Source organism: Nansenia antarctica (assembly GCF_963989245.1).
Source record: "Nansenia antarctica genome assembly, chromosome: 1".
Taxonomy (NCBI): Eukaryota; Metazoa; Chordata; class Actinopteri; order Argentiniformes; family Microstomatidae; genus Nansenia; species Nansenia antarctica.
The window spans coordinates 45,178,250-45,188,249 of NC_137674.1; the positions used below are offsets into that span (position 1 = coordinate 45,178,250).

General features: G+C 51.2%; 1 protein-coding gene across 1 annotated transcript in view; it reads left to right on the top strand.

The window, feature by feature from the left end:
- Positions 1-10,000, top strand: part of LOC308175860 (palmitoyltransferase ZDHHC14-like) — a 67,529-nt gene that overhangs the window by 33,517 nt on the left and 24,012 nt on the right.

A 10,000-nucleotide genomic window follows, 5' to 3' on the forward strand; every position in this document is an offset into this window, starting at 1 on the left:
CACTGGTGACTTTAATATCCATGTCGACCAACCCAACTCCAACCTCACCTCTGACTTCCTCTCTCTCCTTGATTGTTTCCACCTCACCCAGCACATCAACTTCCCCACCCATGTAAAAGGCCACACACTCGACCTTGTCTGCTCTGCCTCCCTACCCATATCCAACCCCCACCCTTTTCCTTTCCCACTCTCTGACCACCACTGCATCCTCTTCTCTGCCCCCCTGCCCCTACCGCGCCACCCCATCAAACGCACCATCTCTTTCCGTAACATAAAATCTGTCAACCCACTCACTCTATCTCAGTCCATATCTTCTGCCCTCCCCACTGACTCCACTCCCACCAACCCGGAAGACTATGCCACCATGCTCAACTCCATTCTCTCTGACTCCCTTGACTCACTGGCCCCCTTGAAAACCATCACTGTCTCCTTCACCACCTCCTCCCCCTGAACTACCAACTAGAACGACTCCACAATAGAACCCACCTCACTGTCCATGCCGAAGCCTACAAGCAACATATCTCCTCCTACCGTGACGCACTCCAAGCTGCCAAATCTGCCTACTACTCCACCCTCATCAACACCACCAATCGAAACCCCCGCACCCTCTTCTCCACTGTCAAGACACTACTCCAACCCCCGGACAACAACACAACTTCCTCCCCTGATCTCTGCAACTCCTTTCTCCACGCCTTCAACAGCAAGATCGCCCACATCAACAGCTCACTGACTGCCTCCATCTCCAACTCCACCACCCCCGCCCCCCCTGCTGTCATCTTCCCCCCTCCTGATTACCATCCCCCTACTCCTCTCACTACTTTCTCCCCTGTTGACTCCTCCCTCATCACTACTATCATCACCGCCTCCGAAACAACCACCTGCTCCCTCGACCCCCTCCCTACCACCCTGACCAAGGCCTGCCTCCCTGCCCTCATCCCCCACCTCACTGCCCTCTTCAATCAGTCACTATCCCAAGGCCACGTTCCCTCAAGCTACAAACTTGCCGCTGTCACCCCCATTCTCAAAAAGCCCACTCTTGACCCAGCCAACCTCTCCAACTACCGCCCCATCTCCAACCTACCATTCTTTTCCAAAACCCTAGAGCGCGCTGTCGCTGCCCAACTTCACTCCCACCTCCAATCCAACAAACTGTATGAACCCCTTCAATCTGGCCTCCACCCACATCACAGCACTGAAACAGCCCTGGTCAAAGTAATCAACGATCTCCTCACCTCCGCAGACTCAGGTGCCCTCAACATCCTAGTTCTACTAGACCTGAGCGCAGCCTTCGACACAGTGTCCCACTCCATCCTCCTTCAAAGGCTGCGCCAACTGGGTGTTGAGGGCACCGCCCTGGACTGGCTCACCTCCTACCTCACCAACAGACAACAGTTCATCTCCCTCTCCGGTCACACCTCCTCCTCCTCCTCTGTCACACAGGGGTCCCCACAAGGCTCAGTCCTCGGCCCCCTGCTCTTCCTCTGCTACACACTCCCCCTCGGTCACATCATCCGCCAATTCAACCTGGACTTCCACTGCTACGCCGATGACACCCAGATTTACATCACCACAAACTCCACCCAGAACCCACCCCTCAGTCACATCGAAAACTGCATTTCAGCAATAAAAACCTGGCTCACACACAACTTCCTCAAACTCAACAGTGAAAAGACCGAAGTCATCCTCATCGGCACCAAATCCATCCTCAATAAAACCGGACCCATCACACTCACCATTGACGACACTACCATCACCCCCTCCCCCCTGGCTCGCAACCTCGGCTTCATTCTGGACCCCACCCTCTCATTCGATCCCCACGTCAGTTCTATTGTCAAGACATCCTACTTCCACCTCCGAAACATTGCAAAAATCAGACACTGCCTCTCCCCGCCCGCTGCTGAATCCCTCATCCACGCCTTCATCTCCTCCCGCCTTGACTACTGCAACTCCCTACTCACCGGCATCACCTCCCGCTCCCTCCATAGACTCCAGATGGTCCAAAACTCTGCTGCCCACCTCCTCTCAAACACCCGCTCCCGTGACCACATCACTCCTGTCCTCCACTCTCTCCACTGGCTCCCCATCAAAGAACGTATCCAATTCAAAGTCCTCATCCTCACATACAAAGCCCTCCATAGCCTGGCCCCCCCTTACCTGACTGACCTCCTTCTCCCCCACCGCCCTACCCGTATCCTCCGATCCTCATCCATTGTTCCCCTCACTATCCCACCCTCAAAACTCAAAGGCTTCAGTCACCGTGCCTTTTCACGAGCTGCACCCCGCCTCTGGAACTCTCCCTCAACCACTCAGAGACTCACCCTCACTCCTCACTTTTAAATCCCACCTCAAAACCTACCTGTTCTCCCATGCCTACAGCCTCCCCTACCCCTAGCCATCTCCCCCATCCCGGCCACCCCCCCGCCCCCCCCCTGGACACGCATACAACCTCCCCTACCCCAACCCATCTCCCCTAACCCTGCCCACCCCCCTGATATGCAGCCTCCCCTACCCCTAACCACCTCCCCCCCCCCTACCACCCCCCCCCCCCTCCCCGTTCGCTGACTCTGTGTTCCATGTGTCCATGTTGCTTGTTGTTTTTGTGTTTTCCGTATCTCCTATATTGTCAGCGTCTTTGAGCCTTGGAAAAGCGCTATATAAATGTAATGAATTATTATTATTAACTGGTTAACTGTGTGTGTGTGTGTGTGTGTGTGTGTGTGTGTGTGTTTGTTTTACAGACAATGCTTTAGGAGACCCTTTTTGAATTTCACTGCCTCTGTTCCTCCTAAGCCTTACCTCTCTCTCTCTCTCCTCTCTCTCTCTCTCTTCCTCTCTCCCTCTCTTCCTCTCTCCTCTCTCTCTCCTCTCTCTCTCTCCTCTCTCTCTCTCTCTCTCTCTCCTCTCTCTCTCTTCCTCTCTCCTCTCTCTCCTCTCTTCTTCTCTCCTTTCTCTCTCTCTCTCTTCCTCACTCTCTCCCTCGCCCCAGGCGTGTTGAGACAGAGCCGTTGGCAGTGCAGAGTTACTATCCAGGGTCATACTTCCATCTCTCTGCTCCCTGCTGCCTGTCATGGCTGTCTGTAGCCCTCCGAGGATGTGTGTGTGTGTGTGTGTGTGTGTGTGTGTGTGTGTGTGTGTGTGTGTGCTGTGCATACACTGTTTGACTGTCCCTCAGTCCTCTACCGTTAGCAGAGTGTAACACAACACGACATCCTAACTCTCCTCTTCTCTTTGTTCTGTTGGCCAAAATGGGACACATTCACATTCCCACAGCTTTCCTTTTTTTTTTATATATAAAGCTTGCCAGACTAGACCACTAGCCAGTACCCTGACATATCTGCTCTCCCTGAAAGAAGGAACAGAGAGAGAGAGAGTTCTCCGATGATGTTATTCCTGCTGGGTGCCAGCACAGAGAAGAGGGAGACATAAAACATGATGTCCGTGGGCAGCCAGCCACCAGACCTGGCCCTGAATGATGCCTGCTAGAGAGGAGGAGGAGGAGGAGAAACTCCAGCCAGGACTGAGTCAGAATGGTGGAGTGTTTGGACCATCAGAGCAGAGGAGAGGGGCTGCTGTGAGTGTCCTCCATGCTGGCCAACTGGGATATGGATTGTTCATACCAGCGTGTAGCCTGGCCCACCTCAGCCTGGCTGGCGGCTTGCTTAGACCTGAGACCCAAGCTCACACACACACACACACACACACACAAATCTAACAAGTGCATGCACACACATACAGACAAACACAAACCTAACGAACAAACAAACAAACACACACACACAGCCTCTGTCATAACTCATCATTACCCTGACCTCAGACACACTGACTCAACATGCAGTTCCTCAGCTGAGAGAGAGAGACATAGAAATATCCTAATCTCCTAAACTCTGCTTCCCGTAGCCTAACTGTACTGTACCCACCCCACCCCCAGCCCCCCCCCCCCCCACACACACACACACACACACTGGCTGAGTCAGTGTAGTAGGGAGTGAACAAGAACAAAGCCGTCCGCTTGAGCTGATCCCTCCGCGTTGCTGCCGCCAAGTGGCTCTGTGGAGCTCAATAAGCCCTTCCCACAGTCCACTAATCTACTGTCTCTGGGTCCAGAGGTACTTACTAACTCAGGGGGAGACACAGGAGAGGGGGAGAGGAGAGAGAAAGAGAAAGGGGGCTGGACGGAGGGAGGGAGGGAGGGAGAGAGAGAGAGAGAGAATTGCAAGAGCGCTGCCATCTCCTACAGTCTCTTCCTGGTCTGCGTCTCTGCATGATGCCCAGCTTGGATAGCAGCCTGTCGCCTCCCGCCGGCCCGCACCCCTCCGGAGGACGCGCTCCGACCAGGACTTCTCCTCCTCTCTCACTCTCTCTCCCCGGAGCTTTCCAGGGTTCCCACGTCGCCACGGGCGACCGCATACGTGTCACATCGTGTCAGTGAAAAGTCTGTCTTCACACACGTGTGTCTATATTTAGCCTTCCCGCCTCTTCAAACATCGTATGGCACGTTACCTACGGACCACGACACACGTCACTCTACACTTTCAGCTTGTTTGTGTTTTATATATCAATATCTATATCTATATGGTGTTTTATATATCAATATCTATATGGTGGATGTGAAAAGTAGGTTGGTGTTCCCAGTACCGCTCCCTAATCAGGCCTAATCTGGCTGAAACTGAATCGATTGCTGCTATCGACAGGCCCCTCCCACCCCTCCCACGCTGCGTGTTGATGTCGCTATGACGATCACAGTGTTCCCTCTAGGCCTAAGGTAGGTGCTACTACACTGTGTTTACCATGGATGACCGTTTCCATAATGACCCTAATGTGTGTTGTACCGCCCCCGGGCCTAATGCCTGTTCTCCACACATATACACATACATAGATACATGCACGCACACCCTTAGGCCTAACCCCCTTTCTGCTATCTGACAGAATCAGAAAGACCTCCATGGTCATGGTTTCACCCGTATGATAAACGTCAGATGAGTTCTCATGTTGAGGGAGGGGAGGGAGGGTGGAGGAGGGGGACACACACACATCTGAACCCAGCCATACGATTAGGAGGAGAGTTCCTCTATTTAAGGCCTGATTGATGGCTCCTGTAGGGAAAACTGTGTCTGTCTCTTTCCCATGTCCAAAGATAGCCTGACGTTCCAGAGGGAAGGAACCGGAAGCTTCTCCAGTCTGTGTGTGACTGTGACAGTCTGTGTGTGACTGGGCACGTTCCCTGGAAACACACACACACATTCAGCATGTATTCATAAACCACATTAAAACCCCAACCATATTCCATGGTTAATTTGCTGCACCAGAGAGATGTTTTTCATGTCTTCTGCTGGTTGTTATTGTTGATGCAGTGGGAAGAGAGATCAGTGGTATGACATAATAACAATGACCTCATCACATAACAACATAATAACCTTAATCTCTCTGTGTTCTGTTTTTATGGAAAACATGATCAGTATTGAATTAAGTATTGCTTGGGGTGTTAGGATGTGGGGGCAGGCGTGTGCGTGTGCGTGTTGGGACCCTTAGTGTTGAAAACATGTCCTTCATCGAGCAGTGTATCTGCCTGGGGATGCCTCAGAATCCACCACGACTTATGTAACCATCACGCACACACACTACCACGGTCTAAACACAACGGTGCCAACCTCCCTTTTTTCTTTTCTTTTTTTTTTCGGCCCACATTCGAATCTGTTGTTTCCCCCTGGTCCTAAATCCCCCATTTCCTCAGGGAGTCGTCTCATTATGTCATCCTCCTCCTCTTCTTCTCCTCCTCTCCTCCTTTGTTGGCCTTTCCTCCAGCCTCATCAGCGGCCTCTGAGGAGGAGATGAAAGGCGTGGTGATGAAAGCGCCGTGATGAGGTGAGGCCAGACGGCCTGTGAATAGAGGCCCTACACTAGAATAGAGGCCCTACACTAGAATAGAGGCACTGACACTAATTGTGGCCGGTTACATTAACCAGGAGGAGCCAGACAAGAGAGAGAGAGGACAGAGAGGCACGAGTCGTCGCACAATTAGAGCAGCCTGCATGGGACTGTCTGCCGACGGACCCCTGCCTACTGTATGGGAGAGGGAGGGAGGGAGGGAGCTTACTCAGGGGAAAATGTGTCTGTTCTTTTTTTTTCTCTCTCTCTGTGGTGCCCCCCTCTCTCTTTTTCCCTCTTGTTCGTTCTTCTCTCGTCCCTGTCAGGCCCCTCTATCTTCTTCTCTCCTCCCTGTAGATACATTTTCTCTCTCTCCTCCCTGTGGGCCCTCTCTCTCCTCCCTGTGGGCCCTCTCTCTCCTCCCTCTCTCTTCCCTGTAGGGCCTCTCTCTCCTTCTCTCCCCCCTGTGGGGCCCCTCTCTCCTCCCTCTAGGGCCCCTCTCTCCTCCCTGTGGGCCTTCTCTCTCCTCCCTCTCTCCTCCCTGTGGGCCCTCTCTCTCCTTCTCTCCCCCCTGTGGTTCCTCTCTCTCCTCCCTCTCTCCCTTTGGAGCCCGGGCCCCATTCCAACACTTCCAGTAGAAACCCATCTGTCCTTCTGTCCTTGGCTTGGGCCATCTGAAACCCTTTTAGTGAGGCGAGCACAGATAAGAAAGTCAGTGGATCTGTCAAAGCACCAAAGAGGAAACACAAGGCTACTCTGCTATCTCTTAGAGGTCAGAGATGGCCTCCATGAAGGCAGAAGGATGAGTAGGTGAAGGATTTGAACAGGGCCTTTTTGGGGGACTTCAGGAGGCTGAGAGAAGGGCACCCCCACTGTCACAGACACACACACACACACACTAATTTAACCCCGGTTTACGGCTTTATCGCAGGATTCAAAATCACTTTAATGCAGCTGCCAATTTCAAATGACAGCGGGTGGTGAAAGTTGAACACGAGCAGTGCTGAAAAATGCACTTAAAATAAATAAATAAAAGTACTTTTGGTTCGTAATGAGACTATGTTTGGGAAACACTGCCAACACTCACCTGAGTACAAAGCGCAGAGTGTGTTACAGCAGAGTGCTGTGAATGGCGTATCCTTCTTCTGAGGAGAAGCGGTCATGTGACACACGATTATTTTTTGACAGGTTATTTATTTGACAAATTAATTTTTTTCCCAAAAGTTCACTTTCAATAGCGTCTTCAACCACACAAACAGTGGTGCTGGACAAACACTCTTAAGGTGTTCATTATATATAGCAATTTAGGACGGTTTTATCTATTTTCAAAAACCGCGGTATAACTGTATAACCACCAAACCCTAACACACACACACACACACACAAGCGTGTACGTACACACACACACACACACACACACACACACACACACACACACAAGCGTGTACGTACACACACACACACACACACACAGAAAGTGACAGTGACAGATGACGGGGGCGGCCAGACGAGATGAGATGTCTGGAGAGTGTAGCTTCTCCCCGAAGGCGTGACAGCAGGGTTGTTGTGTGGGAGGCTAGAGACACACACTCCCTCTCCTGAGGCTAGAGAACACACACTCCCTCTCCTGAGGCTAGAGAACACACACTCCCTGAGGCTACGTCTCTGTTTGACACTCAGAGCCAGGGTCCCGGGTTGGTGATTTAAACAGAAAGTCAGTGTTGGTGCTGTGGACTGTAGGTCCAGGTCCATCTGCCCATGCCCAGCCTCTCTCCCCCCACATCACCGCAGGATAACAATTAGTTTCCCTTTATCCCCCGCCTGGTTTCTTTTTTGGCCGTCATTGAACGCTCCTTCAGTCTTTTTTCTATTTTTTTAATGCAAAGCGTTTTGGATCGATGGGCGGGCGTGGGGGGGGGGGGTTAAACTCTGTAACGCTGCCCAGAACCAGCCCTCGTATTTCCTCTGTCACCCTCCTCTTTCCATCTCCGTCATGACTTACAGTTTCTCGCTCAGAAAAATTAAGTAAATGTGGCCTTCTCTTTGGCTGGGATTGTACAAGAACTCTTCCACTTAGCAGAAAAAGGACAATTTGGTGTGTGTGTGTGTGTGTGTGTGTGTGTCATCTACATGTATCATGATTTGATCTGTTGGAGGAAGACAAAGTAATGGCCTAAAATAATCAGTCAGTTCCAGAGTAGAGAGTTAACACACACAGAGAGAGTGTGTGTGAGAGAGAGAGAGAGAGAGAGAGAGAGAGAGAGAGAGAGAGAGAGATGAGAGAGAGAGAGAGAGAGAGAGAGAGAGAGAGAGAGAGAGAGAGAGAGAGAGAGGAGAGAGAGAGAGAGAGAGAGAGAGAGAGAGAGAGATGAGAGAGAGAGAGAGAGAGAGAGAGAGAGTGAGAGAGGAGAGAGAGAGAGAGAGAGAGAGAGAGAGAGAGGAGAGAGAGAGAGAGAGAGAGCAAGAATGTGTGAGAGCGAGATTGAGAGAGAAATAGTGTGTGTGTGTGTGTGTGTGTGACTGAGAGAGAGTGTGTGTGAGTGACAGAGTGCGCAAGCGCAAGCTGTGTACTCTGGGCTCCGTGCCCAGTGAATGAAGGTTCCATTAGTTGTTAATCACGTCCAGTGGCATCGTGCTTGAAGGATGCATGGAGGAGCAGGAGCTTGAATGTTGGTAAAAGGTTGGATTAGCTTCACATACCATCGTCATGATGCAGCCATAATGTAATGCTTCTTATCCGAGGCAACTTTATGGTCCTGAACAGCCTTTTATAGACCCACTGATTCTTTTATTGTAGTTGAACCATCAATGACCTGAGTCCAGGAATCCATGCTAGATACCCACGTTACGTACATATCCTGTCATGTATTACTATTATATCCCATATAAATGATGTATTGTATTTATAGGTACTACATTTCTGCAAAACTCCGCAATGGTCCGCAATGTTTTAAATTTGTATGTATTTTTTTTGTAGTATATATTATACTGTCAATTGATGTATTACGTTGGAGTGACACTTGGCCTGATAGAATAAACTTCAATCTGCACAAGTATCAGCTCACCACAGAAGAAGTGTGTGATGTACACCGAAAACAGACCGCAAGCGTCAACCTCAGTAACACGTGTGCGTTTCATTTCGGCGCCCGTGTTAACGGGTTAGAGCGGCCATACACCGTGCTGGCTGCCGTGGCACGCTGTCTAGAGATTAGGACTTGCCTATTTTTTTCTGCGTGCCGCTCGCATTGCAGGTGAACAAAGACAGGTCGGTAACAGTGTACAAAGACAGGGCTGGCAGTAGCAGCTCCGCGGTTAGAGCCACAGAAGACACGCAGCCGGTGTGGAAGTTCAGCTGGTGTGGAAGTTCAGCCGGGGTGGAAGTTCAGCCGGGGTGGAAGTTCAGCCAGTGTGGAAGTTCAGCCAGTGAGAGCCGCAGCAGTTCCTCCACTCACGCGCTGCTGAGGTTGACGCTTGCGGTGTATTTTAGGGGTTAGGGTTTCCTCTCTGTAGCCCGGTAGATAACACTACGTAGTGCAGCTGTCTCTGTACTAGGACTACAGTAGAGCTCTGTCTCTGTACCAGGACTACAGTAGAGCTCTGTCTCTGTACCAGGACTACAGTAGAGCTCTGTCTCTGTACTAGGACTACAGTAGAGCTCTGTCTCTGTACCAGGACTACAGTAGAGCTCTGTCTCTGTACTGTGAGGAGAGGCGAGGAGAGGGGAGGGGAGGGGAGGGCAGGAGAGGAGGAGCACTGAGCATTGATCATGTTGGAAATGAATTGAATAGAGACCCATTTGCACCATTTACTGTAATCTCCAAACGGCCACACATGAGACACACACACACACACACACACACACACACACACTCACACACACACACTCCACTCCAGCTCTGCCACCAGGTTCAGAGGCACACAATGCTCTTGCCCACACACACTCGGTCCCACTGACACACACACACACACACACACACGCACGAGAGAGAGTAACAAGCCTAGCAGTACTAGGAAATCGGTTAGCCTATACCATTTATGCTTTTGAAGATCATCAGAAACTCCCTCGCGTACATAATTGCTCCCTTTCGTCATCATCATCATCCCAGTCCTTTCAGCGGGTTTCGACACTCAGCCA